Genomic DNA, 18731 nt, shown 5'->3' on the forward strand with positions numbered 1-18731 from the left:
AGGTTCCGCTGACCCAACATTTAGTGATTAAGTGAGCCCCAAATGTATTAAACATGAAGAAAAGATACCAAAAATTTTCTCACTGATTTCTATTTTTTCCATTTCAATTGCTATTTTTGATTGCTAAATTTTTGCTAGGATTATTATACAACAAAAATTCTCTCTTTCTTTTCATTGACTATGTTTGCTATTAGTTTTCCTTAAAAACGTCTTTAAATCATGTTCAAAGAGCCCTGACATCTCTTCTTGAGGCAATTTTAGAAACAGCTACAGAGAAAATGATCTCTAACAGAAAATGATCTCTAAGCCCTCAACATGTCAGCTCTGTTCTCAGAGGGTAAAATTCGCGGAATTACTGTGATTTTTACCCCCATTTTATTTCAGCTTTTCTTTGAGTTTTAATTAGCTACAGAAATGTGTTTACACTTTGGGAAGAAGCCTTTAACTCCTATAATCTCTTTATTTGTAAATGGTTTTACTATAGACTGTGAATTTCAGTGCTTTGGTGAATAATTCATCAACTTTTTCCCTATGCTGTCAATCACAGTTCTTTTTTTGAGTGGCATTCACCACTGATAGGAGCAGATTTGCCCAGAAAAACCACTGAATCTACAAAAAGAAAAATGCTTCTCCTGAAATGAGTGCTATTTTGATTGTTCATTTGCCCCAGTCAAATATGAAATTTAACATGTCCTGTAGTTTACGTTTCTCATGTTCTAATTTCTTTTGCTCATAAGAAGGGAAAATAATTCCAGTGCTCTGAAACACGGTCATTTTTAGAAGTCTTTCTAACTTGTTTCAGAGTTCTACATTTATTGGGTTATAATGAATTCCTATGTGGGATGTAGGGACTCATTTATTCAAGATATATTTATTAAACACTCTCTAAGCAAAACATCATTGAAATGCACATCTAGAAGGATCTTTAGATACTTGGAGATCTTTTAGTCTTCTAGATGAATTCTTAGAGATCTTTGAGATCCCTAGGGATCTTTTAGTCAAAATCCTTCATTGTTTAGGTGAATATTCTTAAGGCCAGTGGGGTAAAGTGACTTTTCCAGAGCCATACAAAGTACCTCTCCAGTTTGAACAAATGCAGAACAATAAATGCAGGAAGGGATAGAAAGCTGAAGCATTTTACACATTTTTTTCTTTTTCTTCTTTGTGTCGACGCAACTCCAAGATCTGCAAAACACTTCTTTCATAATTTTCCCCTCCAGTCAGCTTGCCCTTTATCTTCTTACTACCATCAAACATATCCACTGCTTATAACTTGAATTTTGTCTGTCTAAAAGCTTACTACTGGGGCTTTTTGCTTGATTTTTGATTACTAATTCTAAGGTTCCCCAGCTGTGTGCTAAGGTACCTTGAGGAGCTTCAGTCACTTCTTGGGGGCCAAGGAAAGGCCTTCATAATTTTGCTCAAGCTTAGCATCACTTAGAATGTCTTCTATACCTATCTTCTATGTATTTGTAAGGGCTCAATTCAGGCTTAGTTAATCTACCCATCTTTTTTATTCTTTTAATGTCTGATAGCATTTACTGTAAATACATCTCATGCTGTATTGAGAAAAAAAGCAGGACTGCATCCAACAGACGTGGCCTCGAATTTTGGCTCTATTGCTTCTAACTGTATTAGGCAAACTACATACCCCATCTGAGCTTGTTTCTTCATCTGAGTTATTGAAATATAAAGGCTTATTCTAAAAAGCAGATGTGAGGATTAAACAATATAATGTTTTAAAAATATTTAAGAATACCTATTACTTAGTAGACACACTGAAAATTAAAGCTATCATTCATATTATGACAGTCTTGTATCATTAGTTATATCTTTCTTTATATAAATGCACTATCTACAAAATTGACCCTAAAATTCATAAGGGTTATACAACTTTTTATATTTTCATCATTTGAAACTGGGGATTGGATAGAAAAGACCTTCAATTAATGTTTGGGAGAGGAATAAAATATTAAATTTCTAATTTTACTAATTTGATTTAAATTTTTCACTTTTACTATCACTTTTACTATGAACTGCTGTAGCTCAAGTGTAACTTGGTTCTCAGCTAAGAAAATTATTTTATGAATGTATTTATTCAGGAAAAATTTTAATTACATCATTTTTATTTTAAGATGATTACAATTCCAGAGAATTCTTAGAGTCATAATGACTACATTGTAACTGCAGTTCCGATATCAATTATAGTCTTGGCAACCATCTCTATGGCTTTGGATAACGTTACACCAGTATCTTGCCAACCCTGTAAGATGTACGTAAGCGATGTTATGCCTCCTGCCCCCTCACAAGAGAATGTGAGAATTATTAATTCTATGCAAAAATGTTTGAATGCAAAGAGGTCTGAGCCAATATTGAAAGCATGTGGGTTTCAGATTGTTAAACGCCAGGAATGTGCATCATATGTTTTATTCCTAAAATTCAGAGTAGTATTGAGTAGGTGTGTGTTTTTCTTTAAACTTCTTAGTTTAGGAATTGGTCAATATTGGGATATCTATTGTTATTATATCTTAAATCTAATCTTCAGGATAAAACTTAGTTCCCAGTCCACTTTGTTCTTTGTCACGTCCATATCTCCACATTTTGCATAACGTTTGTAGATGAGATGCAAGCTTAAGTTCTTTTTTCAATTTGAAAGCTGAAAGTACTAACGTTTATAAAGTACTGGAGAAATGATTCAAGAATATTTTACTTGTTTCCTGTTATTCATAAGTAAAGACAGTTCACTCAACTAGATGCTAATCTCACATCTTCAATTTTAAACAAGCTATGTTTCATGTATTTGGCAAAAATACTTGGCTAGAGTGTAATACTTTTCTCCATGAGGAAAATCTGTGATCTCTATATCTTGCAAAACAATTAATCTGCTTTTAAAAACAGCATCCAGTTTTAGAATTTGGGAAGCAATAGTATTCTTAACTTTGACAAGATATGTTAAAAGAGATATATGTAAGATCTGTCTCTCTCCTCTTTCTCTCAGTTCTCATAATAACCCTGCAAGGTAGGTATTATACCATTTCATTGACAAGAATATTGTATCTCAGAAAGGTGGAATGATGCACTCAGGATCTTGGAGCTTATTACTGACAAACTTGGTATTTCAATTCAATATTCTGATAATAAATTCAATTCCTATACTGCATCGTAATTAACAAGAGCCTTGAAACTGTTTTGTCATTCCCTTGCTAATGATTCATACATCATGCTTTGTGAAAATTATGTTAAAATGTTTTGAAAGTCATAATGGGCTCTACAAATATAAGATATTATTATTCAATGTGCTTACTTTTCCTATTCTGTACTACATGTGCAATGTAAGCCCAGGAGGTTAAGGCATTTTGTACATCCCTATATCTCTAAAAGGGAGATAATAACTTCACTAGAAAATGTATTTTAGTCACCTGTTGGGCAAGAAGCACTGAACTTGGCACAGTGGTAATGATAACTATATCATAAACTATCCTGCAATCTATAAAATCTATACATTTGACTACAAACATGTTAGTAAGCTGTCTTTAGCATCTTTTCTCATAAACCAGTGCTCAGCTCAAGTCCCAACTGAGTTTAGAAGTAGGCTTCTCATCTTAAATTTTCTTATCTCCTTTTGCAAATTTCCTTTTCATGTCTTTTTTTCTGTCGTATATGTCATTGTGTTTTAATTTCTCAGTTAGGCTGTGAAATTCTTGATGGCAAGATCCAGTCTTACTAATTTGCCCATCAACAGCATTTAATGTAGCATTGTGAACATAATAGGTGTTCAATGAATGTTTATTGAAATGAGTAAACAAACTTTTGTGTTATAATTTGTTTCTCAGGAAAGTTGTTTCTAAGATCTTCGATCAGGAATTTACTTAAGTTCCGTTTGCTCCTACAGAGTCCCATTAGTTATTTAAATTGTAGTCTGTAATTTAAAAATAGTGATGTGATTGTTTCAAGAAAGTGAATCGACAAAGCCAACCAGTACTGACCATCTCCCAGGTGTTGTGTACTTTGTGGTGTTAGCCTCGTCTCATAGCTCTTCCAGGGGTCCATATGTACTGAATAATCCTGTATTCACTTTGAGTTTTCATATTTACCTCATTCTGACTACTGGTAAATACAAAAGAAAGCTCTATTTTTATTCTTACAGTGAATTTTCTTTTTCAAAACCAAATCTATCCATGGATGATATATCTGAAATGCAGGCTAATGGATCCTAACATAAAAATAAATCTGTGCTAGTTTCATGCCAAGTTCAGAATAAATAAGAAAGGAATGTGGAGAGAAGATAGAAAAGAATCCCTCAACAAAAAAAAAAACCTCTCAGTTTTTTCTTCACACTTGTGTTTATATCCACATGTGTGCATGTGGACATTTTTTAATCATGTATTTAAAATTCATTCCAAATGTTTTTAACTTCAGTTTTATCAAGTGAGATGATATTTTTTCCCAGGTTAAAGTATATCATATTTGTGCATTTAAGAATTCTAAGGCCAGGCTGGCCCTGTGGCCTAGTGGTTAAGTTTGGCGTGCTTTGTTTCAGTGGCCCAAGTTCAGTTCCTGGGTGCAGATCTACACCATTCATCAGCAGCCATGTTGTGGTAGTGACTCACATACAAAATAGAGGAAGATTGGCACAGATATTAGCTCAGAGAGAATCCTCCCCAGCAAAAAAGAATAAAGAAGTCTAAGGCCATGATTTTTATTTTTTCCACTTTGTAATTCTCAGTATAGAACAAATAGTTTAGTGTAAATGGATGAATTTACCCAGTGGGTATGACAAAACTAAAGCACCGCTATGTCGTTCAATAAGCCAAAAGTTGGCACAGAATTGATTTGTGAATTACTGAAAATGTTGAATCTTCTTACATTATTGGGGAAGTTCCTCCTATTTATTGTGTTTTGCCACTAGGCTGAAGCATGGTCTCTGAGAAAAATAGATTTCAAAGACCTCAATTGAATTATATGTATATCTTCTCTCCCCATAGAGTCATAGAGATGGTGACATGGCTAATCAGAGGGTATCTTCTGAGGCCCTTTACTATGTTCAATAATAAGCTAGAGCTTGGGCTTTAGAGTAAGGCCTTCTTGGGTTAAGTTTCTTCTCTCATGCTTAATCATTTTGTAAATTTGGGTTAATGACTGAATCCCTCAGAACCTCATTGTTTTCACTCAACAAGTGACTGACAAATAATAGAATCAAAAGGCATGTAATTTCTCCCAGGATGCCTTTAGGAAACTGGAAAATGCTCACCTAGCCATATGAAACTACTGGCAAACCATACAAAACAATGCATAAATAAATCCTAAGGTGTGAAATCCAACCTCCTGACAATAATATTACCTGTGCTATGCTGATCATTGGTTGAACAGGATTTCATAAATGAGTGAAGTGATTAAAGATAAAGCTCAGTCTGAGAAGATTCCATGGAGGAAGGATTTTTAAAATAGGGATTATTTAGATGTCTAGAGGAAACTGGAGAAAATTTCATAGTGGAAAACTCTATACGCAAAGCTACAAATAAAAGGGACAAACACAAGATTTTTCCACAAGTGCTTAGGAAATCAGCTTTAGAGGGGCAAAGAATAAAAAGGAGTAGCAGAAAATATTTTGAAAGTTATGCTAGGGCCAGATTACAAAAGGTATTGAAAATGAGAAAACAGGAGTTGCTTTTAATGTCTTAAATCAAATGAAGTTAATCAAATTTTTGGAAGAGCAAAGTACCATGATAAAAATTATATTTAATAAAAATTAAGACAAATAGGAGAGAGTATAGTCATGGAGGAGACCCAGGAATGGAAGAAGTAATGAGGGAGCTGACTGGAGAGAAAAAAATTAGGAGAGGGAAGAGGAAGTGCTTGATTTTAGTAATATTGATTTGAAAAAGCAGTGGATAATCTAAGTGAAAATGGCCAGTAGGAAGGATCAGAGATGTAGATTTCAGTGGCAACTCAATGTTTTAGAACTAACAGTTACTTTTAAAATAACTGTTTATCATTGGCAAATAAAAAACTGAGACCCAGATAAGTTGAGAAATTAGCCTGTGAATCGGGTTCAGGGATTTGACCCAGTTCCCAATCTAGCACCATTTCCATCAAAATGACATCTTAGCCATGAGAAGGAATGAAGTCCCCAAAGGAGAGATAGAATGACAGGAGAAGAATCAGAAAACTTAAATATGTGAAATGCAAATGTGTAGAGGGAGAGAAGAGGAAAATAAGTCAGTAAGGAACATCAAGGAGATGGTCAGAGATAGAAGGAGAATCAGTAGAATGTAGTTAATGGGAACTGAGAGAGGAAAACAGTCTGTGGAGAAGATGATGTTCAACTGATTTGGTGCTTAAGGAGAAGCACAACAAATAAAAACCACTGTATTTAGCAATAGGAAATAAATTGGAAACCTTAAGGTGAGCAGACATCTGAGTAAAAGAGTTTATGAATGAAGAAGGGGGAAATAAATTAGTGAGAAACTTTTGAAAGTCTTTGGAAAAGGACAGTAGAAAGACATTGGTTTATTTAGTCCATAATAAAATAAAAATTTGAAGACAGAGAAAAAGGATCTGAATGAGTGAGAGATTCACATTAGCCAGATATGGAGAGCTATGGGAATAGATGCACCCAAGGATGGGAGCAAATAACATTAAAAGACACAGGTTAGCTTTAGTCAAATAAAAGAGGAATTTATTTCCAGACTAAAGGCAGAGATAAAAGGATATGTACAGTTATAAAAATATGTGTTCAACTAGAAATAAAGACAAAAGTGAACACATATCAAATTTATATATTTAATGGTATATTTATTTGGGGTAGAATGAAAGTTAAACTCACTTTTACATACATAGTATGGCCACAAGGAGTGATTGCTATTTCAGAAAGAGTAGAATTCCTGCATAAATTAGTGTGTGGAGTGTAGAATTAAAGAGATTAATAAAGATATCATATTAGTTAGAAATGTGTTGGGATGAAAACAACAAAATAGCTGACTAACACTGGCTTAAGTCATTTAAATATCTTCCATTGCAAGAAGTATAGAGGTAAGTATTTCCCAAATTGGCTCAACAACTCAGTAATATAAGAGTATTAGATCAGGTTCTGTAGATTTCTCTTGGCTTCCTCCATGGTCCAATTGCCATATCTTTATATGACAACAAATAAAGTGAAAGGAAGGACAGCGAAAATAGAAAATCCCCTCATACATTTTTTTTCTTTTATTGGGAAACAAAATTTTGACCTTGCTCAAGTGAAATCTATTTTATCTACATCTTTTGAAAGAATCCAAGTAAAAAGAACTAGTTAACAAAGTTTTATTTTTGTTCTCTTATTTCCTTAAGTGGTCTAAATTAGATGTGATGATTACAGTTATATTTTAGAGACTATACTGATCGTAATTACAAAAACCTATTGATACTGTCTGAAGCATGGTGCATACAACCCTGCTTGATCAGGGTGGCCTCATTATTACTGTGAGTATGCTTTACTGCTAAATACAAAGAATGAACTCATTAATACGATGCCAAAAAGCATTTTATTTTAAGTGACTTTATATCGTTTCAAACTGTGGGACTACAGTATTCCCTCCACTCGTCAAAGTTTCACCTGTTGAGCTGTATCCATCCAAATGTCATAGCGTGACTTGATAAAAGAAAATATGAGGCAAGGCTGAAAATGTCATAATGCTAGTCCCTAGTTTAAGATGGAGAAGGGGTAAAACGTAGCTTCTCTGATGTTAAGTAAAATGAATTAATGACCAATTGTCAAAAAATATAGCTTTTCACATGTTAGGACACAAAACATGTCTTAATAAATTTAAGAAGACTGAAATCATATCAAGTATTTTAACAACCTCAGTGATATGAAACTAGGACTCAATTATGAGAAGAAAATGGAAAATTCACAAATATGTAGAGATTAAACAAAATGCTACTTAACAAACAATGGGTCAAAGAAGAAATCAAAAGACAAATCAAAAAATACTTTAAGACAAATGAAAATGTAAATACAACACATCAAAACTTATGCGATGCAGCAAAAGCAGTACTAAGAGGGACATTTACATGGCAAACGCCTACATTAAGAATAAAGAAAGAGTTCAAATAAACCACCTAACTTTACACCTGAAAGAACTAGAAACAACAAGAACAAATGAAGCCCAAAGTTAGTAGAAGGAAGGAAATAACAAAGATCAAAGTGGAAATAAATGAGAGACAAAAAAGCAATGGAAAAGATGAATTAAACTCACAGCTTGTTTTTCAAAAAGATAAAAAAAATTAGACAAACATTGCAACTGATATCACAGAAATACAAAGGATCAAAAGAGACTATTATGAACAATTGTGCACCAACAAGTTGGACAACCAGGAAGACATGAATAAATTCCTGGAAACATGCAATCTACCAAGACTGAATCATGGAGAAATAGAAAATCTGAACAGACCAATTACTAGTAAGGAAATTGAATCAGTATTCAAACACCTCCCAACAAACAAAAGTCCAGGACCAGATGATTTCACTGGTGAATTCTACCAAACAGTTGAAGAAGAATTAATACCAATCCTTTTCAAACTCTTCCAAACAATAGAAGAGGAGGAAACTCTTCCAAATTCATTTTATGAAGCCAGCATTATCCTGATACCAAAACGAGAGAAAGACATCACAGAAAAGTGAAGACCACTAACCCTGATGAACACAGATGCAAAAATACTCAATAAAATGTTAGCAAACTAAGTTCAACAATACATTAAAAAAGGATCATGCACCATGATCAAGTGGGGTTTATTCCAGGAACGCAAGGGTACCTCGACATCCACAAATCAATGTGATACACCACATTAACACAGTGATCAATAAAAATCACATGATCATCTCAATAGATGCAGAAAATGTATCTGACAAAATTTAACATCCTTTCATGATAAAACTCTCAGCAAAGTAGGAACACAGGGAATGTACTTCCACAAAATAAAGGTCATAGATGACAAGCCCACAGGTAACATCATTCTCAATGATGAAAATCTGAAAGCTTTTCCTCTAAAATCAGGAACAAGACAAGGATGACCACTTTCATCACTTTTATTCAGCATAGTACTAGAAGACCTAGCCAGAGGAATTAGGCAAGGAAAAGACATAAATGTCATCCAAACTGGAAAGGAAGAAGTACAACTGTCTCTATTTGCAGATGACATGATATTATATATGGAAAACCCTAAAGATTCCACTAAAAAACTGTTAAAACTAATAAACAAATTCAGTAAGTTGTAAGGTACAAAACTCAATTGCATTCTATACACTAATACACTATCAGGAGAAGAATTTAAGAAAACAATCTCTTTTACAATTGCATCAAAAAGAAAAAAACACGTAGGAATAAATTTAACCAAGGAGTAAAAGACAAGTCCACTGAAGACTGTAAGACACTGATAAAATAAATTGAAGAACACGCAAATAAATGAAAAGATATTCTGTTCTCATGGATTGTAAGAACTGACATGGTTATGATGTCTGTATTACCCAAAGAAATCTACAATTTAATGCAATCCCTACCATAATCACAATGGTATTTTTCATAGAAATAGAACAAATGATCCTAAAACTTACATGGAACCACAAAAGATCTCAAATAGCTAAAGCAATCTTGAGCAAGAAGAATAAAGCTGGAGGCATCATACTTCCTGATTGCAAACCATATTACAAAGCTATATTGGGGCCAGCCCCTGGCTGAGTGGTTAAGTTAGTGCCCTCCACTTCAGAAGCCCAGGGTTTGCCATTTTGGATACTGGGCATGGACCTACACACCACTCATCAAACCATGCTGTGGCAGCATCTCACATAGAAAAACGAGAATGACCTACAACTAGGATATAAAACTATGTACTGGGGCTTCGTGGAGAAAAAAAAGGAGGAAGATTGGCAACAGATGTTAGCTCAGAGCCAATCTTCCTTACCAAAAAAAAAAAAAAGATACTTAAAAAATCTTTTAAAAAGCTATAGTAATCAAAATAGTATAGTATTGGCATAAAAATACAGATGTAGATCAATGTAACAGAATAGAGAACCAACAAATAAACTTATGCTTATATGGTCAACTAATCTTTGACAAGGAAGCCAAGAATTCTCAATGGAGAAAAAACAGTTTTTTCAATAAATTGTGTTGGGAAAACTGGACAAACACATGTGAAAGAATGAAACTGGATGCCTATTTTTCACCACACACAAATATCAACTCAAAATGGATTAAAGACTTGAATGTAAGACCTGAAATCATAAAACTCCCAGGAGGAAACAGGGGGAAACTCCTTGACACTGGTCTTAGCAATATTTTTTTGGATGTGACACCACAAACAAAGGTGAAAAAAGCAAAAATAAACAAGTGGGGCTACATCAAACTAAAAAGCTTCTGCACAGCAAAGGAAACTATCAATGAAATGAAAAGGCAACATATAGAACAGGAGAAAATATTTGCAAATCACATATCTGCTAAGGGGTTAATATTCAAAATATATAAAGAACTCATACAACTCAAGAGCAAAAACCCCCAAACAATTTGATTTAAAAATGAACAGAGGAGCCAGCCCTGATAGCCTGGTGGTTAAATTTCAGCACACTCCACTTCGGCCCAGGTTTGGCTCCTGGGTGTGGAACCACACTGTTCCTCTGTCAGTAGCCATGCTGTGGTGGCAGCTCAGCTCACATAGAAGAACTAGAAGTACTTAAAACTAGAATATGCAACTAGTACTGGGGCTTTGGGGAGGGAAAAAATAAAAGAGAGGAAGATTGGCAACAGATGTTAGCTCAGAGCAAATTTTTCCCTGTCAAAAAAATGAGCAGAGAAATTGAGTAGACATCTTGCAAAGAAGACATCCAAATGGCCAACAGATATATGAAAATATGCTCAATATTGCTAATCACCAGGGAAATGCAAATCAAAACCACAGTGAGATATAACCTCAAGCCTGTTAGAAAGGATATCACCAAAAAGATTAGTGAGAGGGGCTTATAAGTGGTTACATCCGCCTGCTCCACTGTGGCGGCCCAGGGTTTTGCTGGTTTGGATCCTGGGTGCGGACGTGGCACTGCTCATCAGGCCACGTTGAGGCGGCATCCCACATGACACAACTAGAAGGACATGCAACTAAGATATACAACTATGTACTGGGGGGTTTGGGGAGATAAAGCAGAAAAAAAAATTAAAAAAAAAAAAGATAAGTGAGAAAGTATTGATGCTGATGTGGAGAAAAGGAAACACTTGTGTACTGTTGGTGGAAATGTAAATTGGTTCAACCACTATGGAAAGCAATATAGAAATTCCTCAAAAACTTAAAAATAGAACTACCATAGGATCTGGTAATTCCACTTCCAGGTAATTATTTGAAAGAAACAAAACTATTAACTTGAAGAGATTTCTGCACTCCCATGCTCATTTCAGCATTATTTACTTTAGGCAAGACATGGAAAAACCTAATTGGCCATCAACAGATAGATAAAGAAAACGTGGTGTATGTGTATATATACATGCACACACACACAATGGAATATTATTCAACCATAAAAAAGAAGGAAATCCTGACATTTGCAGCAACATGAATGGACCTTGAGGGCTTATGCCAAGTGATATAAACCAGAGAAAGACAAATGATGTATGATATCACTTGTACATGAACTCTAAAAACTCAGATTCATAGAAACAGAACAGATTTGTGGTTGTCAGATGTAGGGGGTGGGGAGGAGGGAATTGAATAAAGGTGGTTGAAGTCATACTTTCAGTTATAGGATAAGTTCTGGGCATGTAATACACAACATGGTGACTATAGTTAACCATATTGTATTGTATATTCAAAAGTTGCTGAGAAAGTAGACCTCAAACGTTCTTATCACAGGAAAAAATATTGTAACTATGTGAGGTGATGGATGTTAACTAAATTTATTGTGGTAAACATTTTGCAATATACACATATATCAAGTCATTATGTTGCACACCTAAAACGAATACAATATTATACGTCAATTATATCTCAATAAAACTGGGGGGGAAAAGAGAATTCCAGCGGGAATTCTACATCTGTTGGTATATGGCTCAACAATCTTTGGCCAGTCACTCAGCCTCTCCAAAAAAATGTATATATAATATTTTGATATAACATCCTAAGAGTATCAGCCAAACTTCTAACATGTAAAGTGAGGAAACATTTTGTGATTAGAATTCTGTCTGTAGAATGATGTTTTCATGAAGGCTTTGAAGAATAGACATGTTGCACTGGTTTAAAAGCGTTTTACAATGATAAATAATCTTTCTGGTTTTTTTATTATTATTTAGATCCTCTAGTAGAAAAAAAGCATTCTAGTATCATTTACGTGATATTGTTAATTTTGTCAGTTTATAAAATCACAAATTAACCTCAATATATTCGATACTTTATTTGAACTTTTAATGAAATCAATCAATCAATAGACAAACAAATAAATGTATTTGACCACATCTTTACTAAAGCTTTTTTATATTATTTTGAAATGATACATGGCAAGATCCAACATGTTATCATATTTCCACAATCTATGTGAGATGTTATCAATTTTCTGCAAAGATAAGTATTAGATATGTGGTTATTCTTGTTTATACAGACTCTGTCACGTAAACGAGATAGTACTAATTGATATTATACACTGAATAATGGATATATGTACTGAATATATGTTGAATGGGGGCTTCTGGGTTACCAGATAGGGGTTCCAGACCTAGCTCTGCCTCTGTGTAACCCTGTATAGTTGCTTAAACTCTCTGACCCTTAGTTTCTTAATCTATAAAGAGGTCATAATCACAGTAATTAAGTGAGACAATACATACAAAATACTTTGTATGGCACTTGGCATGTTCTAAGTAATTATTATTTATGAACTATTAATTATAATTTCTTAGTAGTTTCTTTTATACATACTAAAGCACTTACTCTCTTTTTAAAAATATTTACTTAAAAGATTCAGAATAGCTTCCCTAAGAGTCCAAATTTCACCTTATATAGCAATTAATGCAAGAAGTCAGTAAGAAAAGAAACAATATAAAAACTCTTCCGTGTCATTTAGCTGATATGATGGCTCTGGAAGAGAGCTGTTCTACCTAATCAACTATTACACAACAGTTGGTCGTTAAGGTAGGGCCAGACGGAAGCTTGATTCAGTATCTCCTGCTTCATTGCAAAATATAATCTGAAATGTCCTCATTTCGCATTTTTGGGTTTTTCTTAGTTTTCCAGTGCCCCTTTCCAGTCAATCCCTACTTCCCACAGAAAAGTACATTCTGCTTTCTATCACCATAGATTAGTTTTGTTTGTTCTGAGCTTTATGTAAGGATATGGGATGTACGCTCTAGTGTTTGGCTTCTTTCACTCAACATAATGATTATGAATTTGATTCGTTATTGTGTGTATCAGTGTTTTCTTTTAAAGAAAACCTTTCTTTCAAATGCACATAAAAGGTGCAAGAATAGTTCAAAAAATTTCTGTATACCACTCACCTAAGTCGCCAATTGTCAGTATTGCAATTGCTTTATCTTCTCTTCCCGAACCATCTGAGGTAAGTTGCAGACCTATGCCTCTTTACCCCTACATACTTCCATGTCTGTTTCCCCAAAACAGCATTCTCTTGCAGAATATCAGTGTAATGATCAAAGTCAGAAAATCAACATTGATATCATGCTAACATCCATACTAGACACCTTATTAAAATTTTGCCAAATGTCTCAATACTGTCCTTTATAGAAAAGAAAGGAGATTTTTGGTTCTGTTTCCAATCTAAGATCAAGTATTAAATTTACTTTTCAGGTCTCTTTGGGATCATTGAATTAGGAACAGTTCCTCAGTCTGACATTGTCTTTCACAACCTTGACATCTTTGAAGAGTAGAGGTATTGTATAACGTCCTTGAATTTGGGTTTGTCTGACATTTCCTCATTGTTAGATGCAAGCTATGCATTTTTTTGGCAGGAATATCACAGGACTGATGATGTATCCTTCTCAACCCATCATATCAGGAGGGTTGTGATCTCAGTTTGCCCCATTACTTGTGATATTTACATAGGATACCTGGTTAAGTTGGTGCCTGCCAGGTTTTATTTGTGCAAAGTTATTATTTTTCTCTTTGTTATCAAGAAATATTTTGAAGAAAGTTAATTTAGCTGCTTTTTTTTTTAAATGCTGAGCAGTCTCCCCATGGTAGCTATACCACAATTTTAAATCCATGTGTTGAGTTGCTTCCAGTTTTGTGCTGTTAGGAATAAAGCTGCAATGAACATTCATGTGCAATTGTTTTTGCGGACATATATTTTCATTTCTCTTAGGTAGATACTTGGAGTGAAATTGCAGAATTGTCTAGTAGATGTATGTTTAATTAAAAAAACTACACAGACACACACACACACACACACACACACACAAGGATAGAAAAGTTTCCAAAAATGTTGTAACAATTTACACTCCTCCCAGCAATGTATACCTGTTCCTGTTGCTCCAAATCTATTCAGAATTTGGTACTGACCTCTTGGTAAATTTGAGCCATTTGAGTGGTTGTCAAATGGTATCTCATTTTGGTTTTAATTTTTATTTCACCAATGATGAGTAATATCGGACATATTTTAATGTGCTTATTGGCCATTCACGTATCTTCTTGGGGGAAGTGTCTTTTAAAATATTTATCCCACTTTGTATGGGATTGTTTTACTGTTTATTATTGTTTTTAAGGAATTCTTTACATATTCTGAATACAAGTTTTCTTTTATTATTCCTTTTTATGAGATCTTTATATATTCTGGATAACAGTCCATTGTCATATATATTGATTGTAAATATTTTCTTCATGGCTTGCCATTTCATTTTTTAAATTATATCTTTTGATTAGTAGAAGTTTTCATTTTAATGAAATCCAATTTTCATCTTAAAAAATTATGGCTAATAGTTCTCTCATGCTAAGAATTTTTTTGACTAACTCAAATTCATAAAGATGTTTTTGCATGTCTCCTAAAGGCTATATAGTTTTAGCATCTACACTCATGACTATGATCCATCATGAAATAATATTTGTATGTGGTATGATACAGAACTCAATTTTCATTTTCCTGTATGTTAATCTAATTGTTCTACCCCTATTTTTTGAAAAGATTGTATTTTGTTGCTTACCTCAGGTGTTGAAAATTTATTAACTACATATGCGTGAGTCTATTCCTAGAATAAATCCATTTCACTAATATATTTGTTTATTCTTATACACTATCAGTTATCCTAATTACTGTGAATAAATAAAAAAATTTGAATGTAGATTGTGTGAAACCTCTGATTTTTTAGAGATTATTTTGTCTATATTTGACTATTATAAATAATATTTAGCTGTTAAAAGATACTTGTCTGTTTTCATTTTTATATAAGTTTTAGAATAAACTTTTCAATTTCTATAAGAAAACCTACTGGGATTTTGATGGGGTTGTATTGCATTTACAAATTAATCTGGAGGGAACTGATATTTTCATAATCCTGAGCTTTTCAATCAACAGGTGTAATATATCTATTAATTTACTTAGGGATTTTAAAATTTTTTCCACACTGTTTTGTAGTTTGCAGTGTAGTGTTCTTGGACATCTGCATTAACTGAATCCTGTATTTTTTCTGTATTTTATGTTATTTTATGAGGAATTGTTTTTAAATCTATTTTTCAATTTTTGTTTTTATACTGACATACAGCTGATTTTTCTGTATATTGAAGTTGTGTCCTATAGTAGTTCTCTCGAGTATGAACTTAGCTGTATGTTTTTCCTCCATGCCCTTTATCATGCTGATAAATTACCTTTCAATTTCCAGTTTGCTGAGGAGTTTTTATTATTAGTGAGCAATGAATTCAGTCACATGCTTTATCTTATAATCAGTTTTCAATCTAGTGTTTTTAAATCAAGTTGGTGAATTAAATGACTGATTTTTCTGATGTTAAACCAATCTTACATTTCTGAAATAAACCTTACTTGGTCATGTTTCCTTTTTATATGTTGCTTGCTTTTGGGAAAGAGTCTAATATTTTAAAGGAGTTTTGCATCTACGTTTCTGAGAGACATTTGTCCATAGTTTTTTAATGCTATTGTATTTTGGTCTTAATTTGGTACCAAGGAAATTCCAGCATCATAATTGAGTGGGGAGGTAGTTTTTCCTCTTTTATTTCCTGAAAGAGTTTGTGTAGCATCGACATTATTTCTTCATTATGTTTGACAGGATTCACTAGTAAAACTGTTTATGCCTGGAATTTTCTTTGGATTAAGGTTTTAGCTTTGAATTTAATTTCTTTAGTTAATTTAAGGCTATTTAGATTTTCTAATTCTTCCTTTTCTAGTTTTGCAATTTATATTTTTCAAGGGATGTGTACATTGAAGTTTGAAATTTATTGACATAAAGTTGTTTTAATATTGCCGTTATCTTTTTAATGCTTATAGTGTGTTATGGGTTGAATTGTCCCCACCCAAAAGATACGTTGAACTTCTAACCCACAGTACCTCTGAATATGAACTTATTTAGAAACAGGGTCATTGCAGACATAATTAGCTAGGTTAAGATGAGGTCCTACTGGAGTAGGTTGTGCTCTTAATCCAGTATGACTGTTGTAAGAAGACAAGAGAGACACAGAGAGGAGAATACCATGTGAAGACACAGAAACACAAAGGGAGAAGATGGCCATGAGGAGATGGAGGCAGAGACTGGAGATACACTGGCACACACCAAGGAATGCCTAGGGGCATCAGAAGCTAGAAAGACGCAAAGAAGGATCTTCTCCTGAGACTTTGGCAGTAGCAGGACCTCTTTGATTTCAGACATCTACCCTCCAGAGAGAATAAATTTCTGTTGTTTTAAACCACAAAATGTGTGGTCCTTTTTTATGGCAGTAGTTATAGGAAACTACTGTATAGTTTTATCTACTCTTTCATTCAAATATTGGTAATTTTTGTCTTCTTGCTTTTTGTTGGGAGGAAAGCAGACTCTTGTGAGCAATTTATTAATTTTATTAGTCTTTTCATAGAAACAACATTTGATCTTTTTACTTTTTCTATTTTTCTGTTTTCTATTTCTTTCTATTTCTTTCTTTCTTTTTTTTTTTTTTTTGAGGAAGATTAGCCCTGAGCTAACTACTGCCAGTCCTCCCCTTTTTGCTGAGGAAGCCTGTCCCTGAGCTAACATCCGTGCCCATCTTCCTCTACTTTATATGTGGGATGCCTACCACAGCATGGCATGCCAAGCGGTGCCATGTCCGCACCTGGGGTCTGAACCGGCAAACCCGGAGCCGCTGAGAAGTGGAATGTGCGAACTTAACCGCTGCGCCACCAGGCCAGCCCCTGCTTTCTATTTCTTTGAAATTTATTCTCATGCACATTATTTCCTTCCTTTTATTTATTTTGGGTTTAGTTTGCTCTTTATTGTCTAGATTGTTAAGGTGGGGAGTCAGATAACTGATTTAAATCTTGTTTTTATAATAGTGTAATCATTAAAAGCTATAAATTTTCCTCTAAGCTTACTTCAATCTTTATTGCAGAAAACTTAATATGTTGTGTGTTCTTTATCATTCAGTTATAAATATTTTTTAACTTCCCTTGTGACTTCCTTTTTGACCAGTGGGTTATTTAATGGTGTGTGACTTAATTTCCAAATATTTGGATGATTTTCTAGGTATGTTTTTATTTATTTGGTTACTAATTTAATGTTTATATTGGCAGAGACATACTTCATGAAATTTTATTATTCTGAATTTACAGAGACTTATTTCTCTACCCAGCATGTGGTCTATCTCAGTAAACATTCCATGTATACTTGAAAAGAATGTTTGTTCCATGGTTGTTGCATACAGTATTCTATAAATTTAATTATCTCAAATTGGTTAATAGTGTTTTTGAAATCTTGTATATTCTTACTGACGTTCTTTCTAGTTTTTCTATCAATTAGTAAGAGAGGGGTATCAAATTGTCCAGTTAAAGATTTGTCAACTTCTTTGTTTCTAAAAGTTTTTGCTTTATGCATTTTGCAGCTCTGTTAATAAGCACTTACACATTTAGAATTGTTCAGTCTTCTTGATGAATTGATCCTCCTATTATGGTGACATATATATGTATTTATATATTATACATATTTTATAGGTTACAGTTTTATAATGCACAATTTATAATGTAATTTTAATACACAATATAATTTTAACACATGTGTTATATATCATATATATTACAATAATATATATGCATAATAAGAGGCAATATATAGAGAGAAGTGATATATATATTATGATTTTATATATGCATAGTACACATTCACACATAATATATATAATATATAAAATATACAATACATAATATATAAATATAATATATAAAAATAAATAGAATCTGGTAATCTTACCTCTTTATCTCTGGTAGTATTCCTCATCTTGAAGCCTAATTTGTTTCATAATAATAATACCATACCTGTTTTCTCATGCATATTGTTTGTATGTTATATCCTTTCCCACTCTTTTATAGTCTATGCATCTTTGTCTATCTATTTAAAGTATTTCTCTTATCATCAGAGTTGGTTCTTACCTCTTAACTAGTTTGACAATTTCTGCTTTTTAACTTGAGCATGAATTTCTTTTATAGGTAATGTAGTTATTTCTATATTTGGGTTTAAATCAACGCTCTTCCTGTGTGTCTTCTAGTACTAGTGGATTATTATTCCTCTGATCTTCCTTTCCTG

Source organism: Equus przewalskii, chromosome 1 (genome assembly GCF_037783145.1).
Source record: "Equus przewalskii isolate Varuska chromosome 1, EquPr2, whole genome shotgun sequence".
NCBI classification, from domain to species: domain Eukaryota; kingdom Metazoa; phylum Chordata; class Mammalia; order Perissodactyla; family Equidae; genus Equus; species Equus przewalskii.